The sequence below is a fragment of the Coregonus clupeaformis genome, chromosome 26, assembly GCF_020615455.1.
Source record: "Coregonus clupeaformis isolate EN_2021a chromosome 26, ASM2061545v1, whole genome shotgun sequence".
Lineage (NCBI taxonomy): Eukaryota > Metazoa > Chordata > Actinopteri > Salmoniformes > Salmonidae > Coregonus > Coregonus clupeaformis.
The window spans coordinates 42,633,672-42,653,670 of record NC_059217.1 but is presented as its reverse complement, the minus strand read 5'-3'; the positions used below and the strand labels follow the sequence as shown (position 1 = coordinate 42,653,670).

At 41.2% G+C, this 19,999-nt stretch overlaps 1 pseudogene; it reads left to right on the top strand.

The window, feature by feature from the left end:
- The first annotated feature begins 11,755 nt into the window (after positions 1–11,755).
- Positions 11,756–17,992, top strand: LOC123481932 (annotated as a pseudogene).
- The last annotated feature ends 2,007 nt before the right edge of the window (positions 17,993–19,999 follow it).

Below are 19,999 nucleotides of genomic sequence, written 5' to 3'. Positions count from 1 at the left end.
TATACAGTACTATACTACATTTAAAGGTTCAGTACCCAGTACTATACTACATTTAAAGGTTCAGGATCAAGTACTATACTACATTTAAAAGTTCAGTACCCAGTACTATACTACATTTAAAGGTTCAGTACCCAGCACTATGCTACATTTAAAGGTTCCGTACCCAATACTATACTACATTTAAAGGTTCAGTATACAGTACTATACTACATTTAAACATTCAGTATCCAGTACTATACTACATTTAAACATTCAGTATCCAGTTATATACTACATTTAAAGGTTCAGTATCCAGTACTATACTACATTTAAAGGTTCAGTATCCAGTACTAAACTACATTTAAAGGTTCAGTACACTATACTACATTTAAAGGTTCAGTATCCAGTACTATACTACATTTAAAGGTTCAGTATCCAGTACTAAACTACATTTAAAGGTTCAGTACACAGCACTATACTACATTTAAAGGTTCAGTATCCAGTACTATACTACATTTAAAGGTTCAGTATCCAGTACTATACTACATTTAAAGGTTTAGCATACAGTACTATACTACATTTAAAGGTTCAGTACCCAGTACTATACTACATTTAAAGGTTCAGTACCCAGCACTATACTACATTTAAAGGTTCAGTATCCAGTACTATACTACATTTAAAGGTTCAGTATCCAGTACTATACTACATTTAAAGGTTCAGTACACAGTACTATACTACATTTAAAGGTTCAGTACCCAGCACTATTCTACATTTAAAGGTTCAGTATCCAGTACTATACTACATTTAAAGGTTCAGTATCCAGTACTATACTACATTTAAAGGTTCAGTATACAGTACTATACTACATTTAAAGGTTCAGTATACAGTACTATACTACATTTAAAGGTTCAGTACCCAGTACTATACTACATTTACAGGTTCAGTATACAGTACTATACTACATTTAAAGGTTCAGTACCCAGTACTATACTACATTTAAAGGTTCAGGATCAAGTACTATACTACATTTAAAAGTTCAGTACCCAGTACTATACTACATTTAAAGGTTCAGTACCCAGCACTATGCTACATTTAAAGGTTCCGTACCCAATACTATACTACATTTAAAGGTTCAGTATACAGTACTATACTACATTTAAACATTCAGTATCCAGTACTATACTACATTTAAACATTCAGTATCCAGTACTATACTACATTTAAAGGTTCAGTATCCAGTTATATACTACATTTAAAGGTTCAGTATCCAGTACTATACTACATTTAAAGGTTCAGTATCCAGTACTAAACTACATTTAAAGGTTCAGTACACAGCACTATACTACATTTAAAGGTTCAGTATCCAGTACTATACTACATTTAAAGGTTCAGTATCCAGTACTAAACTACATTTAAAGGTTCAGTACACAGCACTATACTACATTTAAAGGTTCAGTACCCAGTACTATACTACATTTAAAGGTTCAGTATCCAGTACTATACTACATTTAAAGGTTTAGCATACAGTACTATACTACATTTAAAGGTTCAGTACACAGTACTATACTACATTTAAAGGTTCAGTACCCAGTACTATACTACATTTAAAGGTTTAGCATACAGTACTATACTACATTTAAAGGTTAAGTATCCAGTACTATACTACATTTAAAGGTTTAGCATACAGTACTATACTACATTTAAAGGTTAAGTATCCAGTACTATACTACATTTATATACACATAGGTCAACAGATACAGCCTTGACTTTAGTACAGAAAACATTGATATGAGCAAACGCAGACAAAAATACTGATTGTTCTGTGAGTGTATCACATCTGACCTTTTTTAAATACGTACTGGTAGGTTTTCAATGCTGTGTTCATCCAGCCACCAGTGATGTTTGCGCGGATGTTTCAGTCACCATCACACCGGCAGATCGGAAGAGATCGGAAATATGATCACATCAATGAATGGAGACATTTTCAAATATACATAACCTGAATAAACAAACATTGATGCGAAATACATGTTCATTACGTGAGACTGAAAGTAATAGCAAGTAAAAGAGCTCACTGTTTTCTTGAAGGAATCGAAGTGCATCCATGTATTAATTGATGCATATCTCAGACATTATCTGTTCAACAGAAATCACAGATTAAGACTAGTCCTGAAGTAAAAGCATGTTCAATAGAGATTTCCCATATAAAGTTTTTTAAATACTTACCAGCCCTAAGAGTTTAAAGCTGGAATCCGTACTTCGTGAAAATGCCACGTCCGTTTGTGATATTACAACAACAAAGTTTTTTCATTTAACACTTATTTTACCAGGAACACTTTCTCATTTACAGCACCAACCTGGGGAATAGTTACACGGGAGAGGAGGGGGGATGAATGAGCCAATTGGAAGCTGGGGATGATTAGGTGGCCATGATGGTATGAGGGCCAGATTGGGAATTTAGCCAGTACGCCGGGGTTAAAACCCCTACTCTTACGAAAAGTGCCATGGGATCTTTAGTGACCACAGAGAGTCAAAACACCCATTTAACGTTCCAACCCAAAGACGGCACCCTACACAGGGCAATGTCCCTAATCACTGCATTGGGATATTTTTTAGAACAGAGGAAAGAGTGCCTCCTACTGGCCCTCCAACACCACTTCCAGCAGCATCTGGTCTCCCATCCAGGGACCGACCAGGACCAACCCTGCTTAGGGTGAAGTTACTTCAAACAACAAACACTTTTTTCTCTCCCCTTATGCATCATTGACCATCATTGACCATCATTGACCATCATTGCACATCATTGACCATCATTGCACATCATTGCACATCATTGACCATCATTGACCATCATTGCACATCATTGACCATCATTGCACATCATTGACCATTATTGCACATCATTGCACATCATTGACCATCATTGCACACCATTGCACATCATTGACCATCATTGCACATCATTGACCATCATTTAAAGAATCTCCAATCCAAAGTTAAATCTAGAATCGGCTTCCTATTTCGCAACAAAGCCTCCTTCACTCATGCTGCCAAACATGCCCTCGTAAAACTGACTATCCTACCGATCCTTGACTTCGGCGATGTCATTTACAAAATAGCCTCCAACACTCTACTCAGCAAATTGGATGTAGTCTATCACAGTGCCATCCGTTTTGTCTCCAAAGCCCCATACACTACCCACCACTGTGACCTGTACGCTCTTGTTGGCTGGTCCTCACTACATGTTCGTCGTCAAACCCACTGGCTCCAGGCCATCTATAAATCACTGCTAGGCAAATCCCCGCCTTATCTTAGCTCATTGGTCACCATAGCAGCACCCACCCGTAGTCTGCGCTCCAGCAGGTATATCTCACTGGTCATTCCCAAAGCCAACACCTCCTTTGGCCGCAGGTAGCTTAGTGGGTAAGAGCGTTGTGCCAGTAACCGAAAGGTCGCTGGTTCTAATCCCCGAGCCGACTAGGTGAAAAATCTGTCGATGTGCCCTTGAGCAAGGCACTTAACCCTAATTGCTCCTGTAAGTCGCTCTGGATAAGAGCGTCTGCTAAATGACAAAAAAAACAAAAAAAACAAAAACATCATTGACCATCATTGCACATCATTGACCACCATTGCACATCACTGACCATCATTGCACTTAATTGACCATCATTGCACATCATTGCACATCATTGACCATCATTGCACATAATTGACCATCATTGACCATCATTGCACATCATTGACCATCATTGCACATCATTGACCATCATTGCACATCATTGACCATCATTGCACATCATTGCACATCATTGACCATCATTGCACATCATTGCACATCATTGACAATCATTGACCATCAGTGCACATCATTGACCACCATTGCACATCATTGACCATCATTGCACAACATTGTACATCATTGACCATCATTGCACATCACTGACCATCATTGCACTTCATTGACCATCATTGCACATCATTGACCATCATTGCACATCATTGACCATCATTTTATTTTGTATTTTATTTATTTCACCTTTATTTAACCAGGTAAGCCAGTTGAGAACAGGTTCTCATTTACAACTGCGACCTGGCCAAGATAAAGCATAGTAGTGCAATAAAACAACAACACAGAGTTACATATGGGGTAAAAAACATAAAGTCAGAAATACAACAGAAAATATATATACAGTGTGTGCAAATGTAGCAAGTTATGGAGGTAAGGCAATAAATAGGCTATAGTGCAGAATAATTACAATAGTATTAACACTGGAATGCTAGATGTGCAAGAGATTATGTGCAAATAGAGATACTGGGGTGCAAATGAGCAAAATAAATAACAATATAGGGATGAGGTAGTTGGGTGGGCTAATTTCAGATGGGCTGTGTACAGGTGCAGTGATCGGTAAGGTGCTCTGACAACTGATGCTTAAAGTTATTGAGGGAGATAAGAGTCTCCAGCTTCAGAGATTTTTGCAATTCGTTCCAGTCATTGGCAGCAGAGAACTGGAAGGAATGGCGGCCAAAGGAGGTGTTGGCTTTGGGAATGACCAGTGAGATATACCTGCTGGAGCGCAGACTACGGGTGGGTGCTGCTATGGTGACCAATGAGCTAAGATAAGGCGGGGATTTGCCTAGCAGTGATTTATAGATGGCCTGGAGCCAGTGGGTTTGACGACGAACATGTAGTGAGGACCAGCCAACAAGAGCGTACAGGTCACAGTGGTGGGTAGTGTATGGGGCTTTGGAGACAAAACGGATGGCACTGTGATAGACTACATCCAATTTGCTGAGTAGAGTGTTGGAGGCTATTTTGTAAATGACATCGCCGAAGTCAAGGATCGGTAGGATAGTCAGTTTTACGAGGGCATGTTTGGCAGCATGAGTGAAGGAGGCTTTGTTGCGAAATAGGAAGCCGATTCTAGATTTAACTTTGGATTGGAGATTCTTTATGTGAGTCTGGAAGTTGAGTTTACAGTCTAACCAGACACCTAGGTATTTGTAGTTGTCCACATACTCTAGGTCAGACCCGTCGAGAGTGGTGATTCTAGTCGGGTGGGCGGGTGCCAGCAGCGTTCGATTGAAAAGCATGCATTTAGTTTTACTAGTGTTTAAGAGCAGTTGGAGGCTACTGAAGGATTGTTGTATGGCATTGAAGCTCGTTTGGAGGTTTGTTAACACAGTGTCCAATGAAGGGCCAGATGTATACAAAATGGTGTCGTCTGCGTAGAGGTGGACCATCATTGACCATCATTGCACATCATTGACCATCATTGCACATCATTGCACATCATTGACCATCATTGCACTTCATTGACCATCATTGACCATCATTGCACTTCATTGACCATCATTGCACATCATTGCACATCATTGACCATCATTGCACATCATTGACCATCATTGCACATCATTGACCATCATTGCACATCATTGACCATCATTTCACATCATTGCACATCATTGACCATCATTGCACATCATTGACCATCATTGCACATCACTGACCATCATTGCACTTCATTGACCATCATTGCACATCATTGACCATCATTGCACATCATTGCACATCATTGACCATCATTGCACATCATTGCACATCATTGCACATCATTGACCATCATTGACCATCATTGCATGCGTGATAGAACAGTAACTGCTTATTGTTTTCCCCACTCCTCTCATCCGTTTCATTAACCAAAAAACAAAAACTATAACAAATGCGCTGGGGCGAACAGTGGCGCTGTTTCACCTTATTTCTGAATTTCAGCTTTAAAGGATTTCCTGACATAACAATCAAATTTTCATGGATATGTTTTTTTGAATTGTTAGTCTTTACATTAAATGAATGAATACAGTGGCTCACCTCAAACTCCGGAGGGAAAAATGTGCTGGTCACCCGGTACATGTTATCAATGTTCACCTGGATACTGACGTTATTGTTGTTGTCAATGTTCACCTGGATACTGACATTATTGTTGTTGTCACCTCGTGGAAGTCGAGTCCCGGGGACAGACATCAATCTCCCTGGAGAATGGGGAAACGGTGATGATGTCCTTCAGATCAAAATGGGGCAGGTTGTTACTTATTGCACATCATTGACCATCATTGCACATAATTGACCATCATTGACCATCATTGACTATCATTGCACATCATTGACCATCATTGCACATCATTGACCATCATTGCACATCATTGACCATCATTGCACATCATTGACCATCATTGCACATCATTGCACATCATTGCACATCATTGACAATCATTGACCATCAGTGCACATCATTGACCACCATTGCACATCATTGACCATCATTGCACAACATTGTACATCATTGACCATCATTGCACATCACTGACCATCATTGCACTTCATTGACCATCATTGCACATCATTGACCATCATTGCACATCATTGACCATCATTGCACATCATTGACCATCATTGACCATCATTGCACATCATTGACCATCATTGCACATCATTGACCATCATTGCACTTCATTGACCATCATTGACCATCATTGCACTTCATTGACCATCATTGCACATCATTGCACATCATTGACCATCATTGCACATCATTGACCATCATTGCACATCATTGACCATCATTGCACATCATTGACCATCATTTCACATCATTGCACATCATTGACCATCATTGCACAACATTGCACATCATTGACCATCATTGCACATCACTGACCATCATTGCACTTCATTGACCATCATTGCACATCATTGACCATCATTGCACATCATTGACCATCATTGCACATCATTGCACATCATTGACCATCATTGACCATCATTGCATGCGTGATAGAACAGTAACTGCTTATTGTTTTCCCCACTCCTCTCATCCGTTTCATTAACCAAAAAACAAAAACTATAACAAATGCGCTGGGGCGAACAGTGGCGCTGTTTCACCTTATTTCTGAATTTCAGCTTTAAAGGATTTCCTGACATAACAATCAAATTTTCATGGATATGTTTTTTTGAATTGTTAGTCTTTACATTAAATGAATGAATACAGTGGCTCACCTCAAACTCCGGAGGGAAAAATGTGCTGGTCACCCGGTACATGTTATCAATGTTCACCTGGATACTGACGTTATTGTTGTTGTCAATGTTCACCTGGATACTGACATTATTGTTGTTGTCACCTCGTGGAAGTCGAGTCCCGGGGACAGACATCAATCTCCCTGGAGAACGGGGAAACGGTGATGATGTCCTTCAGATCAAAATGGGGCAGGTTGTTACTTAAGGCACCGTCAACGTAGCGCTGAACGGACAGGCATAAAAGGCTATAAGACTCCTATGACTCATAATAGTGACAAATTATTCAGTCAATGGAATATCATCAATGCTGAGTAGGTATAACAATGTTACAGGGAATGCAGGTAATTGGAATGGCAGAGGAGAGCGCAAAAAAAGTCAAGTTTGGCGGCAGAGTGTCATGAGATATTTACTCACCACTCCACTCCCTAGCACTTTCAACACCATTATCCCAGAAACCCTAGACCCACTCCAATTTACATATCACCCCAACAGATCCACAGATGATGCAATCTCTATTGCGCTCCACACTGCCTTTTACACCTGGACAAAAGGAACACCTATGTGAGAATGCTATTCATTGACTACAGCTCAGCGTTCAACACCATAGTGCCCTAAGCTAAGGACCCTGGAATTAAACACCTCCCTCTGCAACTGGATCCTGGACTTCCTGACGGGCCGCCCCCAGGTGCTAAGGGTAGGTAACAACACATCCGCCACGCTGATCCTCAACATAGGGGCCCCTCAGGGGTGCGTGCTCAGTCCCCTCCTGTACTCCCTGTTCACTCATGACTGCATGGCCAGGCACGACTCCAACACCATCATTAAGTTTGCCGATGACACAACAGTGGTAGGCCTGATCACCGACCATGACGAGACAGCCTTTAGGGAGGAGGTCAGAGACCTGGCCGTGTGGTGCCAGGACAACAACCTCTCCCTCAACGTGATCAAGACAAAGGAGATGATTGTGGACTACAGGAAAAAGAAGAGGACCGAGCACGTCCCCATTCTTATCAACGGGGCTGTAGTGGAGCAGGTTGAGAGCTTCAAGTTCCTTGGTGTCCACATCACCAACAAACTAACATGGTCCAAGCACACCAAGACAGTCGTGAAGAGGGCACGACAAAACCTATTCCCCCTAAGGAGACTGAAAAGATTTGGCATGGGTCCTCAGATCCTCAAAAGGTTCTACAGCTGCACCATCGAGAGCATCCTGACTGGTTGCATCACTGCCTGGTATGGCAACTGCTCGGCCTCCGACCGCAAGGCACTACAGAGGGTAGTGCGTACGGCCCAGTACATCACTGGGGCCAAGCTTCCTGCCATCCAGGACCTCTATACCAGGCGGTGTCAGAGGAAGACCCTAAAATTGTCAAAGACTCCAGCCACCCTAGTCATAGACTGTTCTCTCTGCTACCGCACGGCAAGCGGTACCGGAGCACCAAGTCTAGGTCCAAGACGCTTCTAAACAGCTTCTACCCCCAAGCCATTAGACCTGAATCTAGTTGATGACCCCTGACCTAGGGCCTCATTTATCAAAGGTTTGTGTTTGATACTGTAGCAACCTGAATCTAGTTGATGACCCCTGACCTAGGGCCTTATTTATCAAAGGTTTGTGTTTGATACTGTAGCAACCTGAATCTAGTTGATGACCCCTGACCTAGGGCCTTATTTATCAAAGGTTTGTGTTTGATACTGTAGCAACCTGAATCTAGTTGATGACCCCTGACCTAGGGCCTCATTTATCAAAGGTGCGTGCACATAAAAAAGACTAAACATTGCTTGCGGCATTCTTCCCACAAAGGTTGGTATTTATAAATTCTGAACTTGACGGGAAAGTGTGGGTATCTCCACGCACAGCTCAGAACATGCATACGCACAACTTCTAGTGGTTGAAGAATTGTATTACAAGCATTATAGTTATATTGGGTGAAATGGAGGCGTTTGACGAGCGGGAATTATAATAATGGTAGGCTAATAAAAATGTAATGATAAAAGAGTTGCATTTGCCGTTGGTAAGGAGATCGCATAGCAGCGTGTAGCCTCATATGTTTCTTTGACTTGTATTATATAGGCCTAAATCATAATCATATTTTCTGACATGACTGGTTTATTCCCACTGCACAACAAAAATTAGGCTACCATTTATCTATCGCTCCTTCAACAGCCAAGCAGGCTTGAAAGTAAAGTAGACCGGTAGCCTAGGGTCATTTCCATTTAAAAGGACCCACGAGCACCAACATGTGAAGTTCATAGAAGCAGGTCAAATTGGGGGTCAAATGAAAACTAAGAGTCTATATTTTTGAGAAATTAAGGCATATATACATTTTTCAACCATTCTCCATCCGAAAAATTTGGAATAAGCAAAGGCTTTGATTTCTTGTCAATCAGATGGGAAATGGGTGTTTTGAAAATATCTATTGGAAAAAAAGTCCTAAAAGGTATTCAAAATACATTAAAATGTTGAAGTAAAGACCCCTGACAACTCATATCAACACATGTTTAGTTCAGGAGATTTCTTTCTGCCTTCTGTAAGTTTAAGAAACATTTCCTTGTGCCCTGAAATTCCGTTACCAAAACCCCATATATCTTTAAGATATTTTCAAATTTCTCTCCCTCATGAGGAGGGTGGATGAAACTTTACATAAGTAACAAGGTCGACCTATCAATTAGTTAGTGTTTTTACGGATATAAATGTTGTTTAAGTGATTAAAACTTTAAATTATTTTAAGTCTGTAACAGAATTTCAGAAAAGTCGTAAAACAGATTTTCTGCAATTGAATTGAAATCATAGTAGTCACAAAATCACAGTTGGGTCACCTCCTAAAGTATTCTCTTCCACTAGCATCCTGTTATGTTCAGCTGATAACGGTCACCTCCTACAGTCTTCTCTTCCACTAGCATCCTGTTATGTTCAGCTGATAACGGTCACCTCCTACAGTCTTCTCTTCCACTAGCATCCTGTTATGTTCAGCTGATAACGGTCAACTCCTACAGTCTTCTCTTCCACTAGCATCCTGTTATGTTCAGCTGATAACGGTCACCTCCTACAGTCTTCTCTTCCACTAGCATCCTGTTATGTTCAGCTGATAACGGTCAACTCCTACAGTCTTCTCTTCCACTAGCATCCTGTTATGTTCAGCTGATAACGGTCACCTCCTACAGTCTTCTCTTCCACTAGCATACTGTTATGTTCAGCTGATAACGGTCACCTCCTACAGACTTCTCTTCCACTAGCATCCTGTTATGTTCAGCTGATAACGGTCAACTCCTACAGTCTTCTCTTCCACTAGCATACTGTTATGTTCAGCTGATAACGGTCACCTCCTACAGTCTTCTCTTCCACTAGCATACTGTTATGTTCAGCTGATAACGGTCACCTCCTACAGTCTTCTCTTCCACTAGCATCCTGTTATGTTCAGCTGATAACGGTCACCTCCTACAGTCTTCTCTTCCACTAGCATACTGTTATGTTCAGCTGATAACAGTTTTCTTTATATTTCTGTCGTCTGGTGGTCAAAGCAAGAGCGTGAAAGTCTGGACAACCCCTCACTCTCTATCTCTCTTCTCTCTCTCCATTTGATGTCACCTCTCCCGGCTCTTACTGACACCTACCCATTAACCCCCTCTCTTTCCATTTACTGTAACCAGCATCCTTATCCTCTGAGCACCGAGCAACACCGGACGTCCATGGACGTTGAAAAGTAGTTGAAATTTGGTCAGTCCGCCCTGGCCTTAATTTCAACGTCCACAAACATTGTTTTTTGGTCCGGTCCGGATCCGCCTTGATTTCAACGTCCAAAGGCCTCTGGACCATTATTAATTTGTCCCAAACATAGACATCCATGATTGGTTCAAATTTGGCCTGGTCCGGACCAAATCTGAACTAATCATAGACGTCTATATTTCACAAGTTGACAGCACAGTAAAAAAAAGTAGAGTATAGTAGAGGATAGTTCAGTACAGTAGAGTACAGTTCAGTACAGTACAATATAGTATAGTACAGTACAGTACAGCACAGTACCGTACAGTACAGTAGAGCACAGTACAGTCAAGTGGTGGAAAAAGTACCCAATTGTCATACTTGAGTAAAAGTAAAGATACCTTAATGGAAATTGACTAATGTAAAAGTGAAAGCTACCCAGTAAAATATTTACTTAAGTACTTTACACCACAGAGTACAGTAGAGTATAGTTCAGTACAGTACAGTATAGTATAGTATAGTTCAGTACAGTACAGTACAGTACAGTATAGTATAGTATAGTATAGTTCAGTACAGTTCAGTACAGTTCAGTTCAGTACAGTAGAGTACAGTATAGTATAGTTCAGTACAGCACAGCACAGCACAGTAGAGTACAGTATAGTATAGTTCAGTTCAGTTCAGTACAGTAGAGTACAGTACAGTACAGTATAGTATAGTATAGTACAGTACTGTAGAGTACAGTAGAGTATAGTCAAGGCAAGTTAGTAGTGAGACATTTACACACGATTGAAAAGGTCTAGTGGTCCTATATGCCTAATCATTATGTACTAAATAGAATAAATATTGACTATATAATAATTAAGAAGTCATTATTTCATGTATGTTATATTTATTCTGTTCGTTTCAAGAGTTTCGGCCAACTACCAATGTACAGTATTCAACATACCAATGGTGAGCACCGCTGCCATCAATGCACCTGCCGAGGCTCCAAAGATTTTGGATGCACCATGAACGAGGTGGGGGACTTGCTCAAGGATACAGCTAGAGGCTCCTATGTAGTAAATGCCCATCAACCCACAACCTGCAAAATAAATATTCTATCCTCCTTTCAAGTCGAGCATCTTTATTTTGATAAAACCACACCGACTTTAATGGTCAACAACACTTTAAAACTGTTTATGTTTGGTGTCATTCAATGACAAAATCTGTCACTCAAATGTACCAACTTTGTAAAAAGTGATAATTCAGTATTTGAGGGCTAATAAACTTGACAAAAAAACGTATTTCTCCTTCGTGAGTCAAACAAACATGAGGCGATAGCAAACTTCATATCAGACAATTAACAACATCCAAAGCTGAAATAAGAGGACTGCACAATGTGTGAAAGGGTCGCTTTCCTATTGGCTCACAGTTGTCACATGGTTCACGCACACTGAGAAAAGGGAATATGTTAAAATTCGCTCACTTAACTGGGGTGTAATCATTAGTCCAAACAGTTGCAAAAAGTGTTGCAAATAAATGAAATCAGGTAGGTCCCTCCCCGTACCTGTCCATTAGTTTCCATTTAGAAACGTTTTGCAACAGAATCGGCATAATGAATACACCCCCGGCGATCCACGGTCTGGGTGCAATCTGCTATGCATAACTCCAAACCTCGGGACATATCCTGCTCACTGGTTCATTGTTTAGCCAGATCATTGTCCCAACTTCCAACATGAAGATTTTGGAGCGTACAAGTTAGGGGAAAACGATGTTTCGGGCGAGCAGTTAGAGATCCTGAGCAGGCAGTTGAAAACGGCTTTTACTGAAGTGGGATTTGTTTATTTGAAGAATACTGGGATAGTGCAACAAGAGGTGAGCTGAGCTTTTTAAAGCTGTAGTTAGATATATTGGGCATGTCAGTGCGAGTGCATTATGTGCTTTGGGTGACCAACCTTAGGCTATTCTTCATAGGTGGACGGGGTTATGAACATATCCAATAAATTATTTCTGCAACCAGATGAAATGAAACTGCCTTTCAGCAGGAAAAGCTTCGCAAATAATCCTAACCATGGCTGGGTGTCTTCAGAGACTGAGAGGTATAGAGACACACGGTCAAGTCAAAACATTTGGCTGTGCTTTCATGTCAAAACCATTATTCTATTCTAGAGCAGGGGTAGACAACCCTGGTGCTGGAGTGCCACAGGAACTTCATGTGTTTGATTTAACCGACCTGGAAGACCAGGTGTTTTGAATTTAGGCAATCACTGAACTGATCAATTAGCTCAGTTGGTCAGGTGTGGTGCCTAGTTGGAACAAAATCCTGCAGTACTTGCGGCACTCCAGGAACAGGGTTACTACCCGTAGTATAGAGACACACTGTCAAGTCAAAACATCTGGCTGTGCTTTCATGTCAAAACTGTTCTTCTATTATATTGTATTATATTCTATGATAATATATTATATCCATAGGCTACACTCAGTATAGTGTTAATGATGACTGTTTGTTCTGTACATTGATTGAATGGTTAGGACTATCTGTTATATCTAGCCTAGTTGTAAAAGAACGGACATCTGCACAGTTTCACATTGAACATCACTCTGTCGTTTAATGACATGTGCCACGCATTCTGACAACCCATTCATCCGTAACGCAGCACACTGTCGTAAACCATAACAACGTACAGTACGACGTACAGCACGTCGTACCATACATAACACTATCTCTCTGTATTCACTGTTTAAATCCCAAGAAACCAGGAGACCTAAAGGAAGCTTTCAACACTGCATCCCTTTATCAAGTCATAGTAAAGAACCTATCTGCCTGTCTGCGTCTCCATTGTGACAGATATAGACACAGCCAACTTCTCTGCTGTGGTTGTTGTTGCTATCAGTGTTAAGGTCAAGGTACAAAGTGATTGACCTCACTCTGACCCATTTACAGAGTTCAACCACTCTGATAGACCTCCATCTTGGAACAGAACTCACCAGTCCACCCATAGGAATACATTGACAGTTGTCACAACATGTCATCTTTTATATCCTATATTGTATGTAGCTCTGATTTCACTGTCCTTACACAACTCTTCCTGGTCTATAGAAATGGCCATCGTGGGAAGGAGTGAGTAGATTCTGTGAGATCCAGTCGTTGTTCTTCCTGCGCTGTAAGGACCTGAGTCTCCGGGTGCTCCATGTGATGGCCTACAGTCTGGGCCTGGAGGCTGAGGTCTTCCTGAGTGCAGACAGACACATAGGGAGTGAGTACAGCTCTCTCTCTCTCAGGGGGTTATCTATGTACAATCACACCTGGGTGAAGGGGTGCTCAGTCCTAGGAATGTAAAACTGAAGTTCCATGGTAATAGTCAGGGGCGGTGTGTTCATTAGGGCGATATGGGCGACGCACTGCCAAACGGGAAAAGGAAGGGATTTTTTTTCTAATCAATTATATCACGGCAACAGTAGTTATCAGTGTTCTAATCTAGACGTCTGATCTGCCACTAAATGTCCAATCAGGCTAAAGTCGTGCTTCAAATGGCCCCGCCCCTTTTGGGGCGATTTCAGTCAGGTTGAAAATCACCTCCAGAAGTCTATCATAGACTGTCATGTAAAATCATTTTTTTCAAATATCAGAGCTTTCAATACAATCTCTATGGGTTTCTGAGGGCTTGCACTTACGCGCTTTCGTCATACGTAACATAACCATGAACGTAACTAAGAAAAGAGCGGGTAGCAGCGTCAATCAATTCACGTACTACTATCAAGATGGCTATCGTTCAGTGCAACTCGATTGTCTCTTTGAAAGAAGTTCACATCAAAGACCATTCAAAACGAGCTACTGGAGTGTATGCTAGCGGTCATGAGGGAACATATTGTGGAGGAGGTGAAGTCGGCGAACTTCGTAGCTATCCAAGCTGACGAGACCACGGACGTTTCTACACAGACACAGCTGGTGCTTGTGCTGAGGTACATAGATAGCAACCACAAAGTGCAGGAGCGCTTTTTTTGAGTTCCTTCCCATCTCGAATCAACCTCAGTCTCAATCGCCAGTGTGCTTTTGGAGAGACTGAACGGTCTTTTTGCGGACGACGAGAAAGTCAAACTGTGGTGCACTGGCACTGTACCAGGTTCTCATGAGCTACAACCTCCAGGAGACGTTCTCTGAGACTGTGACTCTGTTGAACATCCTCATAACTACTCCCATGACAACAGCTGAAGCTGAGAGATGTTTCTCAACTTTGACACGAGTTAAGACATTCCTGCGAAATTCAATGGGCCAGGAACGTCTGAATGCACTGGCCATGCTTTCCATGGAGAGGGAACTAGTCCTCAGCATGCCTGATTTCAATGAGAAAGTCATTGACCGCTTTGCTGCATTGAAAGAGAGAAGAGAACAGTTTCAGTACAAGTAATGTAGCCTCTCTCTCTCTTTGTCCCTCCCTGTGTCTCTTTAACACACACACGCCCAAATCAGTTCACAGTTGATGTTGTTTAAAATAGTTATTTTTCATTTTAAAAAAAGTAAAAAAAAAATAAATCTGTTCATGTTCATTTTTACAAATCTATACAATTGGCCAGAATATGGTTGTTCATTTTTACAAAGCCATACAGATAGCTGTGTTTACCTTTTCTATAAATTATTTTCAAATTCTGTTTTCAGGCAAAATGTCTATCACTGTTCATTTTCACAAATCTATACAAGAGGGCAGAATATGGAAGTCTATAAAAATGTATTATTACCAATAACTTGCATCAATGTTTTCAGTAGCCTCTATCAAAAGCTCCTGCTTGCTTGTTGTGAATTATGCTCAGGTGCACATATTTCCAATTCAACCATGAGGCAAAAAATGTGGTAAAAGCTCTTGTTGATCCTGCAATCTGAACAAATACCAAGATGCTGTATTTTCAGCTGATATTTCATTTGTTTATGGAAATGCATATTGTTTATGCAGTGTTGAGGAATGTGAAAGAACACCCTTGATTATTTTTACTGTGATAACTTATTTTGCTTTTGTAAGCCAACACTTTTGAGATCAGTCAATAAATGCTTCTGGCATTGACTTATATGCTGCCCCTGTCTTCATGTTGTTGCTGGACATATCTTTTTTAAAATGTGTGTAGGTCACCTAAATCATCAGAAAAATTGCCCCCCCTGAGAGTTTTTTCAGGAGCCGCCACTGGTAATAGTGTGACACTGACACTAAGATTTCTCACTTTAAAATGTATGTCAAACAAAAACTAATGATTGCAAAGTTAAACAAACCTTACAACTTTATGCACAAGGACTACTTTTAACAATATACCAAAAAAAAGCACTATTGCAACACAGTCTCAGAATGTTACAAATACACATTAATCATGGTTCCCTTTCAATGTCAATGTGGATTTGTAACATTCTGACACTGTGTTGCAAAAGTGCTGGAACCATCTTTGAAAGGACAATGTGAAATGAAAATACAGTTGGGGCTCTATTATGTGAATCAGGCTTGATTGTTGTTGTCTCCTGCAGGTGATGAGAACGGCAGTACCCTGAGGTCTCTGTATTACCCCGCGGTGAGGAGTGACAGGGTAAAGGAGGGCCAGCTGCGCTGTGGAGAACACTCTGACTACGGCAGCATCACCCTGGTCTTCCAGAGCCAAGAGGGTGGCCTGCAGGTAAACAAGACACCACTGAATCCTCTGGTCTTCCAGAACCAAGAGGGTGGCCTGCAGGTAAACAAGACACCACTGAATCCTCTGGTCTTCCAGAACCAAGAGGGTGGCCTGCAGGTAAACAAGACACCACTGAATCCTCTGGTCTTCTAGAACCAAGAGGGTGGCCTGCAGGTAAACAAGACCCCACTGAATCCTCTGGTCTTCTAGAACCAAGAGGGTGGCCTGCAGGTAAACAAGACCCCACTGAATCCTCTGGTCTTCTAGAACCAAGAGGGTGGCCTGCAGGTAAACAAGACACCACTGAATCCTCTGGTCTTCTAAAACCAAGAGGGTGACCTGCAGGTAAACAAGACCCCACTGAATCCTCTGGTCTTCTAGAACCAAGAGGGTGGCCTGCAGGTCAACAAGACACCACTGAATCCTATGGTCTTCTAGAACCAAGAGGGTGGCCTGCAGGTAAACAAGACACCACTGAATCCTCTGCAGCTTCTATTAGGGGCAGGAGTTTTCCTGGCTACGTAACCTGGCAGGAAAAACTTTGTCTCTAGTTATATTGTTGCTCATAGAGTGAGTCCATGCAACTTATGTGACTTGTTAAGCACATTTTTACTGGACTAAGTATGTTAACGTTATTTTGTTCACCCCAATTGCAAAGTTTATTCTCCATACCTCTAAACACCATCGTATTAGATGGTGCCATTTCCCCCCATTAGTTTGGGATTGAGAACTGCAGTCATCTTGATTTAAGACCACTTTTGAGAAGTGTTCCACAGGCAGTAAATCCATTGTAGAATAAATGGAACCTGGATCCATTTCATTCTATTAACATGGCTTATGTGTGTTATAGCAGTAATGGGGTTAAACTGATATTAAAATGACAACTCCATAGGTGGGTACCAGGTCAGGGGAGTTAATCTCTGCTCCCAGCATCCCTGGGACAGTACTGATCAACATAGCTGACCTGATGCAGAGGTGGACCAGTGATGTTTTCCTCTCAGTGGTGAGACTTGCCCTTCCATTTGACACACTGTTACCTCATAAGATCATACAAGATGTTACAGGCTTATTGCATGTGGAAACAGACTTGCGTTCAATTACTATTTTAAATAATTTTGAATACTTAATAAGCAGTGCTTGATTGAGTTTGCCTGTTGTAATGGAACCAATAGAAAAGTCCTAAAAGTACAAACATCTAAAACCTTTCTTGTTCAGTTAGTCCCTCCCTGTTTCAGCAAATTTTCTTCAGTTTGGTGCCTAGTGAATACAACTCAGGTCTCTATGGAAACATCAATGTAAATTCACCTTAGATTTTTACTCCTCACTTTCCCTTTCAGGTCCATAGGGTTTTGCTGCCCCTGCTGGAGACTGGAGCACAAGGCAGTCCCTGGCTTTCTTTGTGCAGCTGGAGGATGAGGCCCTCCTCACCTGTTGTGATGGGTCCAACAAATATCCCCTGGTGAAGGCAGGGTCCTATCTCATCCAACGCTTCAATGACTCTTATGGGAGGCAGTGAGCATTTCCCATGTTAAGCTATGGAATTAATTGTACAGCATTGGATTGGTGTTGGCATGGGGTAGAGGGAGTTTACATATACCAGTCATTTCCTTTTAAATCCATGAAGGAAAGTGGACAAGTTCAAACTTAGAAAGGAGATAATAGTTACACACCCCATGTGTCCTGATAACTACAGGAATGAAACCATATTGAGGTTGTCTGCTTTCTATACAGTTTGAGGGGAGAGAGAGACAGACAGACAGACAGACAGACATCCAGACATCCATCCAAGTTCTGGAGATGAGGGAATATGTGTCCAGAAACCCTCCAGTATGGTTAACCCCAGTTAGGCCCAGTATGGACTATCAATACAAGTGACCATTTAGAATGTGACCCAGTTCAATGGGTCTTAACAGAACTGGGGGATGTCAGCCATGAAGTTGTCTAAACACAACTGGAATATAATTTGTTTGTGATTCATTGTTAATGGATTTTCAATTAGGAACACATGGGGAAAACCTAACACAACAACACACAACACACAACCAATAAAAACACAAAGGGGGAGGAAACCACTAAAGTCATTACCATATTGTCATTTTCTAATGACAGGGAGAAAACCTGTAAAATCTAGAAGACTACTTTAGATCTGGTCAGAAGTAGCCTAGTGCACTACGTAGGGAACAGGGTGTCATTTGGGCCAGAGTCAGTAACTCCCCTGGGTATGAATTCTCTCTCTATCTTATCTGTCTTCTATATTATGTTCTCCTCTCCTCCTCTCTTCTCTCCTCTATTCACTCTATTCTATCATCCACACCACATGCCAGCTTCAACACAATCCATTTACAAGTTAAAGACACACCTTGGAATAAATAGCAAAGGAAAACTACTACTAGATGTATTTTTTATTTCCCATCACCATGAATCATATTTAATAACTGAACAGTAGCAGACCTAACTTCATCTGTTCCTAACTCTGGGTAGTGGACTAAAAAGACCATCAATCTCCAATGATATTAAAGTACAATTCTGAACATTACTGATATACTGAGTGACAAGTCAAGATATCTGACGTTTTTATTGTTGGGTTAATAGCACCACCTGCTGGACAGGTTTAATGTTGCTTGACTGAGCAGTATGGGAGAATAGAAGATGCCAAATTTAGGGTCAGATTCCCAGACATCTCCATTGAACATGCTTTTTAGTCTAGGACTAGGCTTAATCTGTGTCTGGGAAACCGGCCCATATAGTTTAAGTAGAAAGTAAGTGATTCCAGCTTGTAGTGGGCTGACTAGTCCTTGGGAATTGTCCTTTTGTTCCTGGACTATTTTCCATGCAGCTCCAGGTGACAGAGAACACATCAATTAGGGCCGAGACTACAAGATGTTCAATGATACTGAGGGAAATTACATAGAGACAGAGCACCTATTGAGAAAACATATTAATGGTTCTGAATGCCAACCAATATACATCAAAAGCGTACATCATGATTAATATGAATGTACACAATAAAAACATTGCACTTAAAAAAAATATGAATGCATTACATTTTAATTCATAACATCTTCTGAAGATCAAATTAGTCAAATCATTGTACATAAAAACAGAGCAGAATGAATCATCACATCTGGGGACCATCACCACCAGCATGACTAGTATCTATGTGGACCCTACTACAGTTTAACCAGCTCAGCTATAGACTACACCAGCATGACTAGTATCTATGTGGACCCTACTACAGTTTAACCAGCTCAGCTATAGACTACACCAGCATGACTAGTATCTATGTGGACCCTACTACAGTTTAACCAGCTCAGCTATAGACTACACCAGCATGACTAGTATCTATGTGGACCCTACTACAGTTTAACCAGCTCAGCTATAGACTACACCAGCATGACTAGTATCTATGTGGACCCTACTACAGTTTAACCAGCTCAGCTATAGACTACACCAGCATGACAAGTATCTATGTGGACCCTACTACATTTACATTTACGTCATTTAGCAGACGCTCTTATCCAGAGCGACTTACAGTTAGTGAATACATATATATATTTTTTATACTGGCCCCCCGTGGGAATCGAACCCACAACCCTGGCGTTGCAAACGCCATGCTCTATCAA